The 17404-nt window shown below is 34.5% G+C and overlaps 2 protein-coding genes across 7 annotated transcripts in view; one reads left to right on the top strand and one right to left on the bottom strand.

Annotated features, from left to right (window-relative positions):
• The window catches only part of SORBS2 (sorbin and SH3 domain containing 2), a 451850-nt gene that overhangs the window by 152645 nt on the left and 281801 nt on the right, over window positions 1–17404 (top strand). Inside the window, exon 2 of the mRNA XM_074276085.1 lies at window positions 3486–3599. The gene's annotated coding sequence lies outside the window, so the exon portion shown is untranslated. The remainder of the gene's footprint in view (window positions 1–3485; window positions 3600–17404) is intronic.
• Window positions 1–17404, bottom strand: part of LOC141547648 (uncharacterized) — a 181195-nt gene that overhangs the window by 142558 nt on the left and 21233 nt on the right. For 2 of the 6 annotated variants that reach the window (XR_012483572.1, XR_012483574.1), the window contains one exon: window positions 15260–15900. The exons of the other annotated variants lie outside the window; for them this stretch is intronic. The gene's annotated coding sequence lies outside the window, so the exon portion shown is untranslated. Of the gene's footprint in view, window positions 1–15259; window positions 15901–17404 lie in introns of those variants that run through there. 6 annotated transcript variants of the gene reach the window in all.

Raw genomic sequence — 17404 nt, 5'->3', positions numbered from 1 at the left:
TCTGTGAATTTGAGTGAGGAAAAGAAACTTGTTTTCACTAATCTTTGGTTTCCTTGTGAATTTTATTTCACAAATTATTCAACTGCCAAAGGGATTCATGACACTAAATCTAAAATCACAAATTCTAAAAGAACTCAAGGAATTCAACTGTTCTTCTACCTTTAATGACAACAGACATATCCCAAGAAGGTAGCTATATGATCTTTCTTTAAACATTCTTTTAGTAGATACATAACTTCCTTTTAAATATATCCCAATTAATATTACTTCCAAATTAAAGTTTGTCTGGCCATTTTGTCCAATGCATAGGTGTTGGAGGAAGGTTCATAGCTATCATTCTCATTGAGAAAATTAAGTACTACTGATCAGGAATCTAAAATTTAAACTTGGGATTATGACATCTCTTCAAATAATTTTGTTAGAGGAGATTGGACATCTATTTTCCTGGGATGGTTTACTTCCAATCTTTATTTGAGAAAAGAAAATGAGACCCTTATTTTTTCTATAAGACTTATGATTCTAGACTCATAGATTCATTTTTTGGAAGAGAATACAGAGATCATTCAATGAAATTACATGATTTTACAGAGGAGAAAAGTGATACTCTAACAGTTTAAATAATTAGCCTGAGATCCCACAGATGCTAGCAGAGGCAAGATTAGAACCCATGAGTCTCTATTTCTGATCTAACTTAATGCTCATTAGTTAACCTGATAGAAATGAAGAGACTTTTCAAATGAATTTTTTCAGTGTGACTCAAAGATCTATTTTTACTTTTGCATGAATAGGTCTGACACCCACTGATAGGAATAGCTATGCACAGAATAAAAATAAAAAAAACACCCCCCTAAGTCTATTGAATTGGGAGAGTTATTTCAGCAAAGTGATAGAATGCCATCTTCCATCGAGATTGTAATCAACGCTTGCTTTCAGTCTAAAGATTTTAAATATTTGACCAAAAAAATAGTACTGAGCCAGATAATGGTTTTGAACTAGAAGCTATAGACCATATCTTCAAACCCCTGCTCTGCCACTTATATGTTTTTATAATTATTAATTAATCTCTTTGAGCTTCAGTTTCCTAGTAGGTAAAATGGGGGATAATAATACTATAGAAGATAGGCATTTTGTAAACCATTTAAATGTGATAGCAATAGAGCTAATATTATTACTCACTATTCCATTCTCTAAACACAAAATTTAAGGGTCCACAGATTCTGAAATGCTTGTGTGGGGTGTTTAAGGGAGGGTGAGAGTTAATGTGTTTATGGATTTCTTTGGGTTTTTTGTTTTTGTTTTTGTTTTTTGCAACACAGCAGCATTTCACAGTAAAAGACATATGTTTGGCTTCTTAGCTATGCTTGGATGTGCATTTCCCTTGGCATAAAATAGCTGACGAATATAATTTTATGTTAATTCTATGAAAATTAAATATTTTTCTAAAGGATCTTTGCTATCAGTAAGGTTTTCTTATCTCTAAGATTTGCTTTCATGTATCTAATGATGGCACCTATTGATTCCAATGACAGGAAAGCATACAGTTATAAAATTTTGGACCTACAAAGACCCATAGTCTGGTTCAATGCATCTCTCATTTTATAAACAATGGCAGAAATCCATCCTCTGAGACTTCTTTTTGTGTTGCTACTAGATTAAAGGGAGCCCTGAATCTATAATTTGACTGGTGTAGGGAACATCTCATGGGAGAACTTCCTCTCCCTAAGCAAATTAATAACTACTCTGTAATTTAGTTTTAGAAACTTGCCTGAGATACTGAAAGGCTTAAGTGACTTTCTAAAAGTAACACAACCAATATGTGTCAGAGGGAAAACTTGAACTCAGGTCTTCACACACTGAGATCAGCTTTATATCCATTATCCAAAACTACACTGCCCCCATAACAACAGTGATTTCCATTACTTGACAACTTCATTCTAATGTCCCTATCATCTATATCAGAATTTATTAGTTCTGAAAATTTCAGAACAAACTGATAATTCTTTCCCCATGGTGGTTTCTTTTAATTTTTTTTTCTTTTTTTGCTTTAGAAATAATGGCAAAATAATTCCATATGCTTTTATTCTACTGTCTTTCCTATTTTACTCTACAACTGCTGCTGTCTTCTTTAGTGTCATCCTTTGCTCTGGCAAAGAGATGGTGGTTACCCAGGCTTCTTCCTAAAGCAACATGGTTGTTGTTTCAAAACTGAAAATGGAAGAAGGTGGAAAGGTGGGAGAAGGGTTTGAGGGGAAAAGAGGATAAGGACATTTCTTGATTTTTCTGAGAAAAATAGGAGATTCACATATATAGCCTATATCAAATTGCTTATTGTGTTGGGATGAAGGAAGAAAGGAGAAAATTTGGAACTCAAAATTTTACATAAAAAATGAAGGTTAAAATAGTTTTCATATGGAATGGACAAAACAAAATACATTTTAAGGGAGGGGAAGGGAAAAAAAGCAGGAGAAAGAATGCAATGAAACCTACAACAGATTGGGACAGAAAACCTGGATGATAGTCATATCCTTCTTTCTTACTCAGCACAAATAACACAGGACAACTCTTTTTATTCAGCTATTTGTAACACCTGTGTGACCTTGACTAAGTCACTTCTGTCTGGTTCTCAGGTTTTTTCACCTAAAAAAGGAAAAAACAGTTTTAGATTGGGTTTAACCCCTTTTCAGAATATTTGCTGCCTGCATTTATAATTGAAGGAAATACTAAATTTCTGTTTGAAATTAGTAAAAATAAAGTGTAATTTTTTTTTCCTTATCCAAATTTCAAACTCTCTGAAATTATCCATAGACATCACTACCCCACCCCCTAGGAGTTCTACCCTCCAGGATAAGAATTCCTGTAATAGATTATCTTGAAGGTCCTTTCCAGCTCTTGGCTTTCTTTCAGCCACATCAAATTAGTGGTATATAAATTTCAAAATCTAATGTCTCCATTCATATCAATCTACCAGTGATCTATTGTATTTTCCTGGTGTGAACATTCTCTCAAATAGTGCAAATTATAGCCCATCCATTGCATGGATTCCTTTGGACCCAAGGTGACTATTATTTTGATGAAATACCTCTTGGAACTTAGATTCTCTGGTCCTTTAACAGCAGTCTATTGTCCAGCCAGTCCTGGAACAGGGAACTTGCCCTGTTGGTATAGACTTCAAAGAACTAAAGAACCCAAAAGGCATTTCCTCCACTTGGAGGTATGGTATGACCACAATGAATATAGCTATCTTCATGGTTCTTCTGGATTCTAAAGTGACTTCAATTATTGTTCTAAATTCTTGATTGGCAATTATAATTCCATCAGCATATTAAAAAAAAAAGTTGGTAAATAGAATCATCCTGGCAATCTCTTGATCATTAGCTGGTCCTTTAAATATATTATTTTATTTAGCTATTTGCAAAAATATATTTGCAGATCACTATCAGAGAGAAAATTATAATGTGTCAATGGTTCTGATTCTTTCTTCACAGGCTAAGAAAACACCATCTGTGAGCCAGGCCAAAAGGGAATATGAAGCAAGGAAGAGCCTTTCTTAGAACATCTCAATCTAGGAGGAGACTCCTTGTTTATTACCTCTCATAAAGGTATGCAAAGATCTATCTTCAAGGGCTATTAAACTGCTGTTAAGCCTCTCAATGAGGTATTCATTTATATGAGTGGAGGAAACACCCAAACTGATGAAAACATGAATCCTTTCAGTATTGAAGTTAATATAATTTTGACATTTGTCTTGATCTATGAAACCATAGTTTCATTATCATAAATGTTCCTTTTACATTATAGATCCTAGCCTATTCATGTTAAGGCCTAGGATCAGACACACACATATATACAGGCATGTACATAAAAGAAAATCAAAAAGCTCATAATGTAATGAGAAAGACATTGGGCAAAGTTTGTATAAACAAATTATAAACAAGATAAATTGGAGATTAATTAACAGAGAGAAAGCACAAAATTAAGGGGATCAGGAAAACCTTCATGTAGATGGATTTTAGCTCAGAGTTAAATAAAGCCTAGGAAGGCCCCAGGACATAAATTTGAGGAGGGAAAGAATGCAACACCTCCTGACATTTCTCTATCCATAAATAACCACCTTCACCAAAAAAATCTACCCAGTGATCTGAGTCTTCACTGTTTTTTTTCCCAATTTTGTATGTATACCACAAGGAATTTTATTGTGAAAGTCCATCTATTATCTTTCCTCTCACTACATGACTTGTCTGATGTCTTATGTGCTACTTCTTAAAAATAAGTCAATATGCAGTCATTTATGATTCACCAATCATAAAGCCAACAATTTCTTGAATGAATATATTAGTCTCTATTCCTTGATTATCACAGTGCCCTCAAGCTGGTTTACTCAAAGATGGTCACTGGACGTCTCAAATAGCATTTCTATGCTTTATGAATGCAGTTGAATTGAGCAATAATTTTATTATTTATGTGCCAGACATTATAGTAGGTGTCGAGGTTACAAAGACATAGACAATCCCAGTTCTGATTTTATACACTACAATAGTGATTGGTGTTTTTTAATGACAGTGCTAATAAAAAGTGCTTTCTAACTCCGCAAAGAAAGGTTAAGTTATGTCTAACATAAAATTTTGTTTGCCACAAGTTCAAAGCAACCTTTTTTGAAAATTCAATATTTTGCTTAAAATTTGACATTGAACATCAATAGAGCTTACTTGTTACTATTTGCATTCAGATTAATTCATCTTAATAAATAAATACTGTCCAATATAACTTAATTTTGAATTTATTGGATTCTAATTCTTTTTAAATGATAAATTCTTTTATGGCATTTATAGTTATGACATGTAGTAGAGAATCAGTCTAAGAGTTAGAGGGACCTGGACCAGGTCCTAACTCTATCATCTGCTGAAGTTATAAAACCTCTCGGTGCTTCTGGTTCAGACAATATCCTAAGACTCCAAGTGATAACAGTCTGTGTCTGTGGAAGGAATTTCTACATTAGAGTTTCAAATACCAACACCTGATGAAATCACAAATCTGAATGGATATGTGGATATAGTAATATTTTTATCTAATTCTGTGCTGGTGTCAGATATTTATAGAGACAAAAAGAGATAAACTTTGGTCCAGACCTCCTGTGATTTCAATCCTACCTTCCAGAATGGAATTCTTTTTATTTATTTAGATTGTTGCCTGCTCTATTGATCATATAGTCATAAAAGTTGGCAAGTTCAAATCTCTCTCTGAGATTAGGTATATATATGTATGTATGAATGCATACCCACATATACATCCATATCCATTCATAACATGTTTGTTTATAACTTGGGAAGGGACTAAATTTGCAATTTCTTTTATATAGAGAACTGCTAGAGAGAAAACTCACTCTCCCAATTTAGACTGGCCAACCACTCTGCACCTTAGAGTGTAAGAAACTATAGAAACTGGAAGTTTAAATGTGTCAGACATAGAATTTTAATTCCTGTTCCTGATTTTTGGGGCCTTCTACACTATGCTGCCTTACAATCTCTCCCTTCCCTGTACCTTTATGTACTTGTCTTTCTCTGTCTCTGACACTTTCTAGCTAAAATGAAATATAAATAGATACATTCACATATATAGTAGCATTTACAATAATGAGTTTATGTGTGTTTTGTGAATATTGTTTAGCCTTCTAACTACCTGGTTGGATAATCTGGAAAGTATTTCCCCAAGCAATGTTGAAAGAATGCAAGCTACAGTCTTACAAAGTGATAATCTCACCAGCTATGTACATGATACTGTTTAATTAATTTGAATGGCCAGTTTCTAAAATGTTTCAGCTTTGTTGGCCTTTCTGGATCAAAAGGACCAGTGATCTCATGAAAAGAATGTTGTGGATAAGCTGATCAGTTACTACTTATCAGCTTTGCCCCAATGGTGGGGCCAGCCAGACATGTTCACATTACTTGAACATGATGTACAAGCCTAGTTATACTTAGACAAGAGTGATAAAGATAAAGCAATGACTTCATTTTCTGTGGGGAACCAGTCTCTGTTCTCTGGAAATAACCAGACATTTAAAAACCACATGTAAGAAAAATGTCATCCCCAGGAATGTTCTGCCCATGTACAGTAGTATTTATAGCACTTTGTAACCATTAGATAAGGACTTTAATCACACATGTAACCAATCTGTTTGGGGGGAAGAAAATATTTTATTTTATTTTTCAAGGGAAGGGAAGAGATCTTTAAAAGTTAAGCCCATGGCATTATTTCTTATCATTTCAGTTCCAACTAATGATTAATATATCATGGTTTGGGTTTTTACCTAGAAATAATTCCCAAACTTCGGGTCTGAAAGTTGGTTAATGTTTCCTTAAAGTTCTCTACAGAGACTTGCATGTATACAGTTGTATTTGTCCTCAGAGAACTTTGAACAGGTAGAATCACTGCCTGGACAGGTTTCAAAACCAACAGTTAACTGAAAATGGACTTTAGTGAACCTTCAGGAAGAAACTCACTAGTGAGATAACCCAACATCATTCTCATTCTGCTCTGTCCCTGCGATGACCATGAGAAATAAGATTGTGAAAAAAGAAAAGTAAATTCTAGTATTTCATCTTTTAAAAAGCTTAATGCTTGAATCCATATCAGCTGACCTATAATTGATCTGATGCATCTCTATCAAACGCTCTGTTGCCCTTGCTTTGCTCAAGGCCCAGGTTATAAGACAGGATGTGAATATTATGTGATTTGAATTGACCCAGTCAGATGTAGTGTAGAAAATACTGTGTTGTTTAGAAATATTTCTCCTTATTACAATTAATGTTATTATTTATTTATATAAGTGATGACATTTATGAGGTTTTAAGATAATGGTTATATTTAAGCTATCTTTTCTTAGATTTTTTGATGCTTAATAAGATAATTAAGAAACATTTTAAGATCAACAAAATGTTCTCCTCATTGCCATTCTCTGAAGTAGGTGCTGCAAGTATTAATAACCCCATTTGACAGAAGAGGCATCCATGATTCAGAGAAAGTAACTGACTTCCCAGGATCCTATGGCTAGGTAGTATCAAAGTACAGAATTTGGATCTAGATTTCTGGTCTCCAAGTTCAATATTCACTCTACTACTCTACCATAGAAAAATTCCTCTCCTATAAGAGTTAATTTGCAAATCTCACTGAACTTACCAGAAAGCCTGTTACATAATAAAGTGAGTACCATATCAAATGAAGGTCACTTTAGTCTGAGACTAAATAAACCCTAGTATTACTAAAGGAAGTGAAATCATCCATTTCCAATAACTTGGGCTTATATTCTTAATACAATAAGTTTACAGTCTTAATAGAATATATCGTGTAAAATTTCCAAAAGTCCGCCTAAGTCAAATACAGAGCTTTCCTTAAATATGAGTAGTTGGTCACTTCTTTCTTGTGATTTGAGTGACACCAGAAAGTTTTGCTCACCCCCCAAGGAGATCTTTTCACTCAAGTGTCATTTATATAAAATTCCTTGGATCCTTCTAGAGTGATCTTTTGAAATATGATACCCATAGAATGAAGATTAACCCATGAGTCACCACCATCTTAATGTGAATTAAATTTTTTCAGGTAGGCAGCATAATAAGTTTGTTAAAACAAGTTAATGAAGAGAAAGAAAATAATACTGAAAAAGAGCAAGAAAGAGGTTCATAAATTTAGAACAAGAATGATTCATTAGAGATCATTTACTCCAATCATCTCATTTTATGAGTATGAAAGACACTGAAGAAAAGCTTCAAGATTTTGCTATATGGAAGTTCTTTTCATACTTTATTAAGATGATGATGATGATTATGATAAATAATACTGACAACAGCAACTCATTTATATATTGCTTTATATTTTATAAAGCACTTCCCTCACAACTTTGCCAGACGGATAGTTCAATATATTGTTATTCATTTTATAAATGGTGAAAATAAGGTTGAGCTAAATTCTTTCTGACTTTAAAATGTTGAAAAGAGCACTGGACTATGATTCAGGAAACAGATTCTAATCTTGCCTCTGCATGACCTTGGCAAGTTATTTAATTGCCGGATCTTTACCTGAAAAATCAAGGATTGGCCAGGGAGATCTGAGGGCTCTCTTCACTTTAAAATTCTAATGTAGTGATGATTTGAATGCCCTAAGTGGCCTGAAAGATTGCCTAGTTTTTCTTATTCACTTCCTTTATTACCAGATAATGATTCAAGCAAGAAAAGAAATATGTTTCTATGCAGGGGAGAGAGACAAAATAGTTTTATATCCATTTCTAACTATGCAGATCCCTCCTCTAGATGATAGAATCCCAAATTCTCAGAGCTAAAAGAGACTTTATTTTCCATTTTGAACATATCCAAACAGCATCCCCAACAAATGGTCATTCATCCAGTCTCAGCTAAACATATCAGGTGATAGTATAGAAGCCACAAATTCCCTCCCTGTTGCCATCAGATATTCCATCCCACTTTCAGTCAGCTTAAATAGGAAAAAGTCTACAGTTAACCTAAAACCTGCCTCTCCTCCACTTCTACCCATTGTTCCTAGTTCAGTTCTCTATCACCAATGAGTTCAGTTCGATCACCAATGAGAACAAATCTCAGTTCTTCAAAACTCAAAGATAACTGTCATGTCCCCCCCTAGGTCATCTCCAGGCTCCATCTGTTCTCCAGGCTAAAAAAACTAGATATCTAATTTTTCAGTTATGCCTAAAATATAATAATCTGAAACAGAACAAAATGTTTCCCACTGATCAGAACAAAGTAAATAGGCTCCTATTTGGGATACTATGCAACTTTTCATATAGCCTTAAGATTGGATTAGACCGGAAGAGTATTAAAACAATATGGATTAGGGACAAGGACTGAACTTGTAGTTTCATTAGGATTATGAATTCCTTCATGAAGAAATACTCTCCTTCAATGCAGATCTCTGGAATTTAGAGATGTGCCTATAGTACAGCAAGATTAAGGGATTTACTCAGTCATATTGCCAGCATATATCAGAGGGAGGACTTGAATTAAGATCTTTCTGGCTTCAATTCCAATTAACTCTGACATTCTCCCTTCTCCCTCTCTCCCTCTCCTCTTTTCTTCTTCTTCTTCTTCTTCTTCTTCTTCTTTTTCTTCTTCTTCTTCTTCTTCTTCGTCTTCTTCTTCATCTTCTTCTTCTTCTTTCTTCTTCTTCTTCTTCTCCTTCTTCTCTCTCTCTCTCTCTCTCTCTCTCTCTCTCTCTCTCTCTCTCTCTCTCTCTCCTACCTCTTTAGAGAGCTATGAACTAACTGATATTTGTAGTAGTAGTAGTATCTCTGTTATAGGGTATTTGGAGGGAATAAAAAGGAATCACATGAGCTCACTTTTTCCAAAAAAAGACCTTTTTAAACTATTATATTTTGCCAGAACTCAATGATCACCATGTCAGGTACATTATAGAAGAAACTAACAACTATTTTCATAACAAAGAAATCAAATTGGCAGCAAAAATCATGGAAAATAAAAGGGTCTCTTAAATAACAAAAGTAGGGAAGCTGAATCATGTAGGACATTTGAAAAGGTTTTAATCTGAAGAAAGATTCACAAACTAAATCTCAGCTCAGCATAAATTAACTCAAGAAGCCTAGAAGGAGAAGAGAGATGGTCTCAGAGGCTCTTCTGTTGTGAACCAAAAAGCCACAGAATTTCTCAGAAGATGTGGCAGACAAGGGGAGGAAAAATTAAAAAAAAAAAATTAAAAATATATATATATATATAAGTGTAAAACATATCCAGTTCCCAGTCAGGCAACATCATTTAAGATGGTTATTGACCCCTCCAAGGGAAACTAGTTTCCCTCAGTGTGTGCAGTTGATAAGAAAAGAATTTGGGCCAAATGGTGAGAAAGGTAAATAATTAACCACTTCCTTCAACAAAGGAAGGTAAGCTGAGATTTTCAGGTTGCACCTGAAGAAAAGAAATGTTAAGAGCAGACAGTCTAGAATCTGAGGGTTTTCTCTTCTCTATCCCAAGCCTCTTGGCTACTTTCCCTAGACTCTCTTTACTCCAAGCTGAATAGGTCACACAGCAGGGATCAAAAGGAGCGCCTTTCTAATACTGCAAAGATATGTTATTTTCTTCAGCGTTTAGTATGTTTGCTCAGCTGCTTCCTGAAAGTAATAGTTTTATATGCCCAGTTCTCCCATTTAGATGGTGGGATAGGAAGCTAGAGGAGCAGAGATGTTGCAAATAGTTAAGATATAATAAACTCATATTATGACCCTGTAGAAGATCTGAATTTGGGGCCTGCTTGTGATTAACCAGTGGGAATCCTTTCCTGAGGGGTCTTTATAACTAATTCTTAGTGCTAAGTCTGAGCTGTTGTCAACCCTGGTAGGAGGAAGGAGCATTTCCTTCTCTCTTTACCTTCTTTTGAGTGCCCCTTCCTTTGTTTCTGAAGAAATTTAGGGTGGAATAAACTAAAAAAATGACAACACAATGATCAATAGGAGTCCAATAGAGTCCATGAGGGCTTAATCGAGTAATATATAATTATTATTTAGCCTTCTTACATCTCATTTTTTTTCTCATCTAATTTTTGCATAAAATAAGGGGGCTAGACTAGATGAGCTCTAGATCTATAGTTTCTATAGTTTGTTCTTAATTATTTTGAATGCTGGGATGTGATCTTTTGGGGAAAGTATATAGGAAACAACTGCATTAGAAGGTATAAGAGAGTAAGAAGTGTGATCTGCTCCAGCCTACTCCCTTTTCTTCAGTCCATGGTATAGTAGAGAAGTCCTGGATAAGGAATCAGAAGGCCCCATTCTAGTCAAGTTTCTGTCACTAACCAGTTGCATGACTTGGGGCAAATCAATATTTTTATTGTTCGGTCATTTTCAGTCATTCTTCTTGATAACATTTGAGATTTTCTTGGCAGAGATACTATAGCGATTTGCCATTTCGTTCTCCAGCTCATTTTACAAAAGAGGAAACTAAGGAAAATGGGATTAAGTGACTTGTCCAGGGTCACACAGCTAGTAAATATCTGAGACCAGATTTGAACTCAAGAAGATGAGTATTCCTGACTTCAGGCCATTGCAATCTATTTACTGTACCACCTAGCTACCTATAAATCATTATATTTCTCTTCATTTTCTATGCCTCTCTATTCCTTAGGCATCATAGGATTTAGACTGAAAGAAGCATTATGGAGCTTAGCATAGTGCCTAGTACATAGTAGGCATTTAATAAATGTTTATTGCTTATTGACTGATATACAGTTCATGCAATCCAATCTGTTCATTTTAGAGATAAGGAAATTGAGGCCCAGTGATGTGTCTTCCTCTCCATTTACAGAATTATCATGCTATGGTGACTTATCCAAGTCCCCTAGGTAGGAGAAAGTAGCAGAGATAGGACTCAAATCCAAGCCCTCTTTATTTATTTATTTATTTTTGATTTAGCACAAGTTTAATGGAATTTAAGATGTGTGATTAATGACATCTGTTTTGAGCAAGATTTCAGAAGTGAAATTAATTAATGCCATACATAAATTATATGTTGTACTGTACTTAGACTAAAATGAAATACAAATTCTTTAAGTTCTTAAATATCCTATTTTAAGTCTTTTCCTTCTAGAGTCCATACAATTTGCATAATGATTCCTCTTCAAGACTTAGGCTATTAATATTTCAATGTCTTTTGTAGGTTTGTAGGTTATCTGAAAAGCAAGAAGACAATAACCAATTTTCTTCTACATTGTGCAAAAAAATATTATCTTAATGCCTAACTTTAGAAGTCCCAGCTGCTGAGACATCATATGATATATCACATTCCTATAAACTTTCTATTTTTCTGTGTTTGTGAGTGTGTGTGTGTTAGAAGGGTTTTTTTTTTTTTGGTTGTTTTTGTTTTTGTTTGTTTTGTTTTTATAATTATAACTTTTTTTTGACAGGACATATGCATAGGTAAATTTTTACAACTTTATCCCTTGCACTCACATCTATTCCAAATTTTCTCTTCCTTCCCTCTACCCCTTCCCCTAGATGGCAGTCAGTCTTATACATGTTGAATATGTTATAGTATATCCTAGATACAATATATATGTGCAGAACCAAATTTCTTGTTGCACAGGAAGAATTGGATTCAGAAGGTAAAAATAACCTGGGAAGAAAAACAAAAATGCAAACAGTTTACACTCATTTCCCAGTGATCCTTCTCTGGGTGTAGCTGATTCTGTCCATCATGGATCAGTTGGAACTGAATTAGATCTTCTCGAAGCCCTCTTTAAATCCATGAGCCTGTGAAAATTTTCTCAAAGTCACATGGATTAAAAGCATAAAGCCAGGATTCAAGCCCCTGGTGTTTCCCAATACCTAAACTGCCTTTGTTTTCCTCATTTGTAAAATAAATGAGTTAGACTACTTACTAGACTAAAGTTTCTTCTATTGACATTTACTAATAAAAAAAATTCTGGGGTTCTTTGACAAGGTAGACTTTCAAGACCATAGCTTTTAACTCTAAAAATCAGCTCTTTACTTTTAATGCATTTAACAGGGTAACTCTGGGGCATTCCTGAAGGAGTGAAGAATGTTAGAGGAAACAGGTCCAGATTCTGCTTATCAAAAAATCTCGTGATAACTATAACAAAAGTGATGATAATGTTCTGAATGGTAACTGTACAGAAACTTAAGAGTAAATTTCTAATAGGTCTTTTTCATTGTTCATATTATTATTGTGACATTTAAAAAGTTTAAGAGATATGGTTTCTATGTAGTAAGTATTTTATTAATAATGCTAACATATTACTAATAAAATGGGTCAATGACTCTCTCAAGTGCTAAAGATCCCTTACTATGTCCTTGCAAGAATGGGTGTTCCTGAGAGTGGCAATCAATTTTGATTGGTTAATAAGAGAGAATGATTATATTGAGAGGTGGACTTATTTTAATGAGGGCATAAGGGATGTGACTTTGATCATGTCATTTACTTCTAAATCATCTAAAAAAAGAGAGAATCTACATTTTCCCAGACCTATCTAATTAAACACAGTGAGCAGGAATCCACCAATTTATCTAAACTTCTTCACCTTCTTTGATTAGCTTCCCTCCCTGGGTAAATCCTGTCCAAGATTTTTGGTTGATTTTTGTATGAGGAAGTACAAAAGGGGAAAAATCCTGGTCCTATTAAATAATTAAATAATTAGATATTGAATATGAGAGAAATAATTATTTCTCTCACAATAACTTTCTATTTTCAAAAAATAGCATACTTTTGTGTAGCATAGATATTCAAAGAGCACAAAAAGATTTAGGGATACCATACACATATGTGTCTATATATACATGTATGTACATATATTTGTGTATATGTAAAGATATGTATATGTCTATGCACAGTTGAATATATGTGTACATGTGTTTGTATATATATGTACATATATGTGTGTATATATATACATATATATATATACTTCAAAATAATGTCATTGAAGTATAAAGAGTACTCAGAAATATAAATGAGCAGAAATAATGAGAGCAGAATTTAGATCTCATCTCAGTTTCCTGATTTTAGTGGAAGTTGTTTTTGCTAAATCTGCTCTTGCTTTTAGAATTAAATTGGCAAGAAGAAAAGTATGGAGAAAAGGAGTCAAAAAAAAAAAGAAAGAATCCTGGAGTAATACCTACAATTACAAGATGCGGTAAAGAAGAGGCTCCAGTGATGGAGTGGACAGAAAAGTTGGAGGAGAAGGCAGGAGGAATGCAGTGTCAGCAATATCCAGGATTGCAAAGGGATTGAGGAGAAGGACAAGAAAAAGTTTTAGGATTAGACATCATTGGTGACCTTTGAAAGAGCAGATGCTGGTAGAAATAGAAACTAGAGTTCAAGAAATAAAAGATTGAGATTGAGTATTTGATAAGGAAGATAACATAGTATAGGGAAAAGAAATCTGTCTCAGGAGTTAGAGCAACTATGTTTAAATCCTACATCTGATATTGTTATTTGTGACCTAGGAGTAAATCCCTAGTAGATAGAGAAATATTCTTAGAACCAAGCAGGCTTGCGTTTGAATTCTACCTCAGCTACTTCCTAGCATGTGACCCTGAGCAAGGCATCTAACCTGTCTCAGCCTCAGTTTCTTAATTTATAAAATAAGGGAAATGGTTTAGCTAACAGAGTTGTTACGAGGATTATATAAAGTAGTAAATGTGAAGAGTACTACATAAATGCTAGTTATTATCCTCATCATTCTCCTTGGGATTAATTTCTTAATCTGTTACTTTGGACTATATAACCTTTAGGGTCCCTTTCAAGACTTGATTTGTGTATCAATGAGTGCAGCAAAGGCAAAAGATAGAGATAATTCTTTATCGGAGTGTGGCTATGAATTCCGAGTTTAATTCAACAATAAAGGAATGCTTGTGTGACCTGTGTGGACTCAGCAACTACTGTTAAGTCTCAGAAGAGATTAAAAATCTTCCATGTCATTTAAAATTTTTCAAAGTATTTTCACATGTGGCATTTCATATGGTAGATAGTTCAGAGAAATTATAGCAATGAAATAATTTTACAAATGAGGAAATTAAGTCACAAGAAAGTTATTGCTTGTATAAGATTGTGAACTTAGTCATCTCCTATCTACCCAAACTTGGTTTCCTGCTTCCTGATCCATTTCTGTTGTTCTTTCTGGGCACCTGGAGCCTCTGCCAGATTTGTGTGACATTGGTATCACACAGTTATCACTGTCCTAACTTTTCTATCATCTCTCCTTCTTTGAGGTTCAGCAGGATACTAGATGAGTGGGGAAACTCAATATACAGTAGTAGCTTCTATTTTATTGTCCTCGGGTCCAGCATCTATTCAAGGCTTCTGGGAAACAAAACTCAAGGTTTCAGAAAAAAATGAAAAAAAAATACCTCATATACAATGGGTGAAAGGGGGGAAAGACACCCCCCCTATTTTTCCAAATAGTTCCTTAAGGCTAGAAACCTAATGAAGATGGGGATCATATTTTCTCTAAATGATTATTAATTCTATAGGTTTAGGGCTGGAAGAGACCTCAAAAGGCTTCTAGTCTACCTCCCATCATCTTGCAGATAAGGTAACTGCAGTCAAGAGTAGCTAAAATGATTTGCCTAGTTTCGGAGGTGGTAAGTGGCAGAACCAGAATTCAGATAGATCCTCTAACTTCAACTCCAGGGCTTATTTACTTGTCCTACTAACTCTTCTAACCAAAAATTTTAAAAGGATAATACATGGTCATAGGAAAGAGAGGGGGGAATTAAACAGCTAAAAATCAACCCAGGAAAAGCATAGATGACTTGATATGTGATGCTGCAATCCTGTGTTTATGCTGATCAAAGATTCCAATGCCAACTGGTTAGATTCCAATATCTCTGTCAACCTCAGTCCCTCTCTGTACCCTGGCAAGGCTGGATATCATTACAGAGCACTCCGAGTAAGTGAGATATTTTTTTCCTTATTTTAGATTTATAAATTCAACGTGAATGAGGGGGGCAGTTTATAAGTGAAAGATAAAGTATATGGAAAACATTCATTTTCCTGAAGCACATATATGAATTCTAAGAAAGCTTTTGGATATAGGTTCTGCATTTATAGGTAGCAAAATTATTTAAAAAACGATGTTTACAGCCTGATTCTTCATGTGATTAAAAAAAAAAATGAGCCTTTGTTAAATGGATCTTTTTGTTCTTTTATTTTTTTCCCCTACTGTTTGATTTGTTAAAGGTATGGCTCCTGAACCATGTCAGGCTGGATTATGTTATTCACTGCATTATTAATTCATGATGCTGGTCCCAGATGTTTCATTTTGGGAGGCGCTGGAGATGTAAGTCACACAGTAGGCAATCTAGGCTAGGTCAGCGCAAATGAGAGAAAATGAAAGCCTTTTTTCCTCAATTTCCTGTAAAGAAGAGCACTTTGTAAGAGAAATTGGTTCATTCATTTCAGAAGATGTTTTGCAGCCTCATTTTCAAATAGCATTTGATTCTGTAAATACCAATGTCACATATAAATTATAATCCTGTATATCATAATGATACTTTCCCTTTCTTTGAAGGCATCTTGTATTATGTGGATCTTAAAGCCATTAAAGAGAAAATACCAGTATTTTAAAATGCAGGATCTACAGACCAAAGGGTTTTAAAATGATATGCCTAAAATGAAGTACCAAAAGAAATTATGAGAACATCACCAACCCATTATTGCTAATTTTAGATATCCTAATCTAAATAGTACATCATATGCCCTTAGGGCAAAAGAGAAGGAGCCATCATCTGTATGTGTGTTTTGTACCAGGCCTAACCAGTGTTCTTACATTAAATCTTATGTATATGGAGACATTTCCACCTGCTTTTCTACCTAGTTGTATGGTCACCTGCCTTTTTTATGTTTTGTGTTCATTTATAGCTTCATTTTATATATATATATATATATATATATATATATATATATGTATGTAATATGTGCATTTGGAAAAACTGAGTGATCTCTCCAAAACAATGATGAAATGTATTTTTGTACTATTTCCTAGCACAGTATCTTGCATATAGTGTATGCTTAATAAATATTTGTTTAGTGTTGAATGAATGAACACACCATGTTCCAAAATGACCTTGATTTTCCCAGTACCCATGTAACTCCTGAAGATTAGTAGACATCTTTGGCAGGTGCTTTAAATTTTTCAGATCACTGAGTTTGGCTTCCCCCTCCTTCTCATCCACTCTAAATGCAGTAAAGAGGAATTCCATTTTTGATGGCTGTTGTTCAGTAGCTTTTTGGTCCTGTCAGACTCTTTGTGTCTCCATTCTTGGCAAAGATATAAAAGTGGTTTACTTTTTTCTTCTCCAGCTCATTTCAGAGATAAGGAAATTAAAAGGTAAAGTGACTTGCCCAGGATCACACAGTAAATGTTTGAAACCAGATTTGAATTCAATAAGAGTATCCCTAACTCCAGGATGGGCTTTCTATCTAGTGTACCACCTAACTCCCCATTCCAGTGGCATGCAACTTCAAAAGATTTTGGTTTAGTATGGACTTAGGGAATGTTTGGATTTGTGGTTGGTATTGAACCATTCTTGTGACACAAACAAACAAATAAAAGATTTTTTTTCCTCTCGGAATTAGAGACCTTTAAGAGATAAAATAGTTCATCACATGAAACAAACTATGAATTCAGATATAGTCAGATGGTCTGGAGCAATGATGGTAGAAGGAGGGAAGCAATTAGTGTAAGAATTTGGTAGTATCTGGGAAGGTCTTCTGGGAAAGAATTCTAAAGTTAAATTGGTTTCACCTTCACAGAATCTTCAAATTGGAAGAGAAGAGGTTCTCTCATGCCATCTGTCCCTCAGTGGGAGTCCCTATGCAACGTCCCCAACAAATGCTTATCTGGCTTTTGCTTGAAA

The sequence above is a fragment of the Sminthopsis crassicaudata genome, chromosome 6 (assembly GCF_048593235.1).
Source record: "Sminthopsis crassicaudata isolate SCR6 chromosome 6, ASM4859323v1, whole genome shotgun sequence".
Taxonomy (NCBI): Eukaryota; Metazoa; Chordata; class Mammalia; order Dasyuromorphia; family Dasyuridae; genus Sminthopsis; species Sminthopsis crassicaudata.
This window is presented reverse-complemented; position numbering and strand designations above follow the sequence as displayed.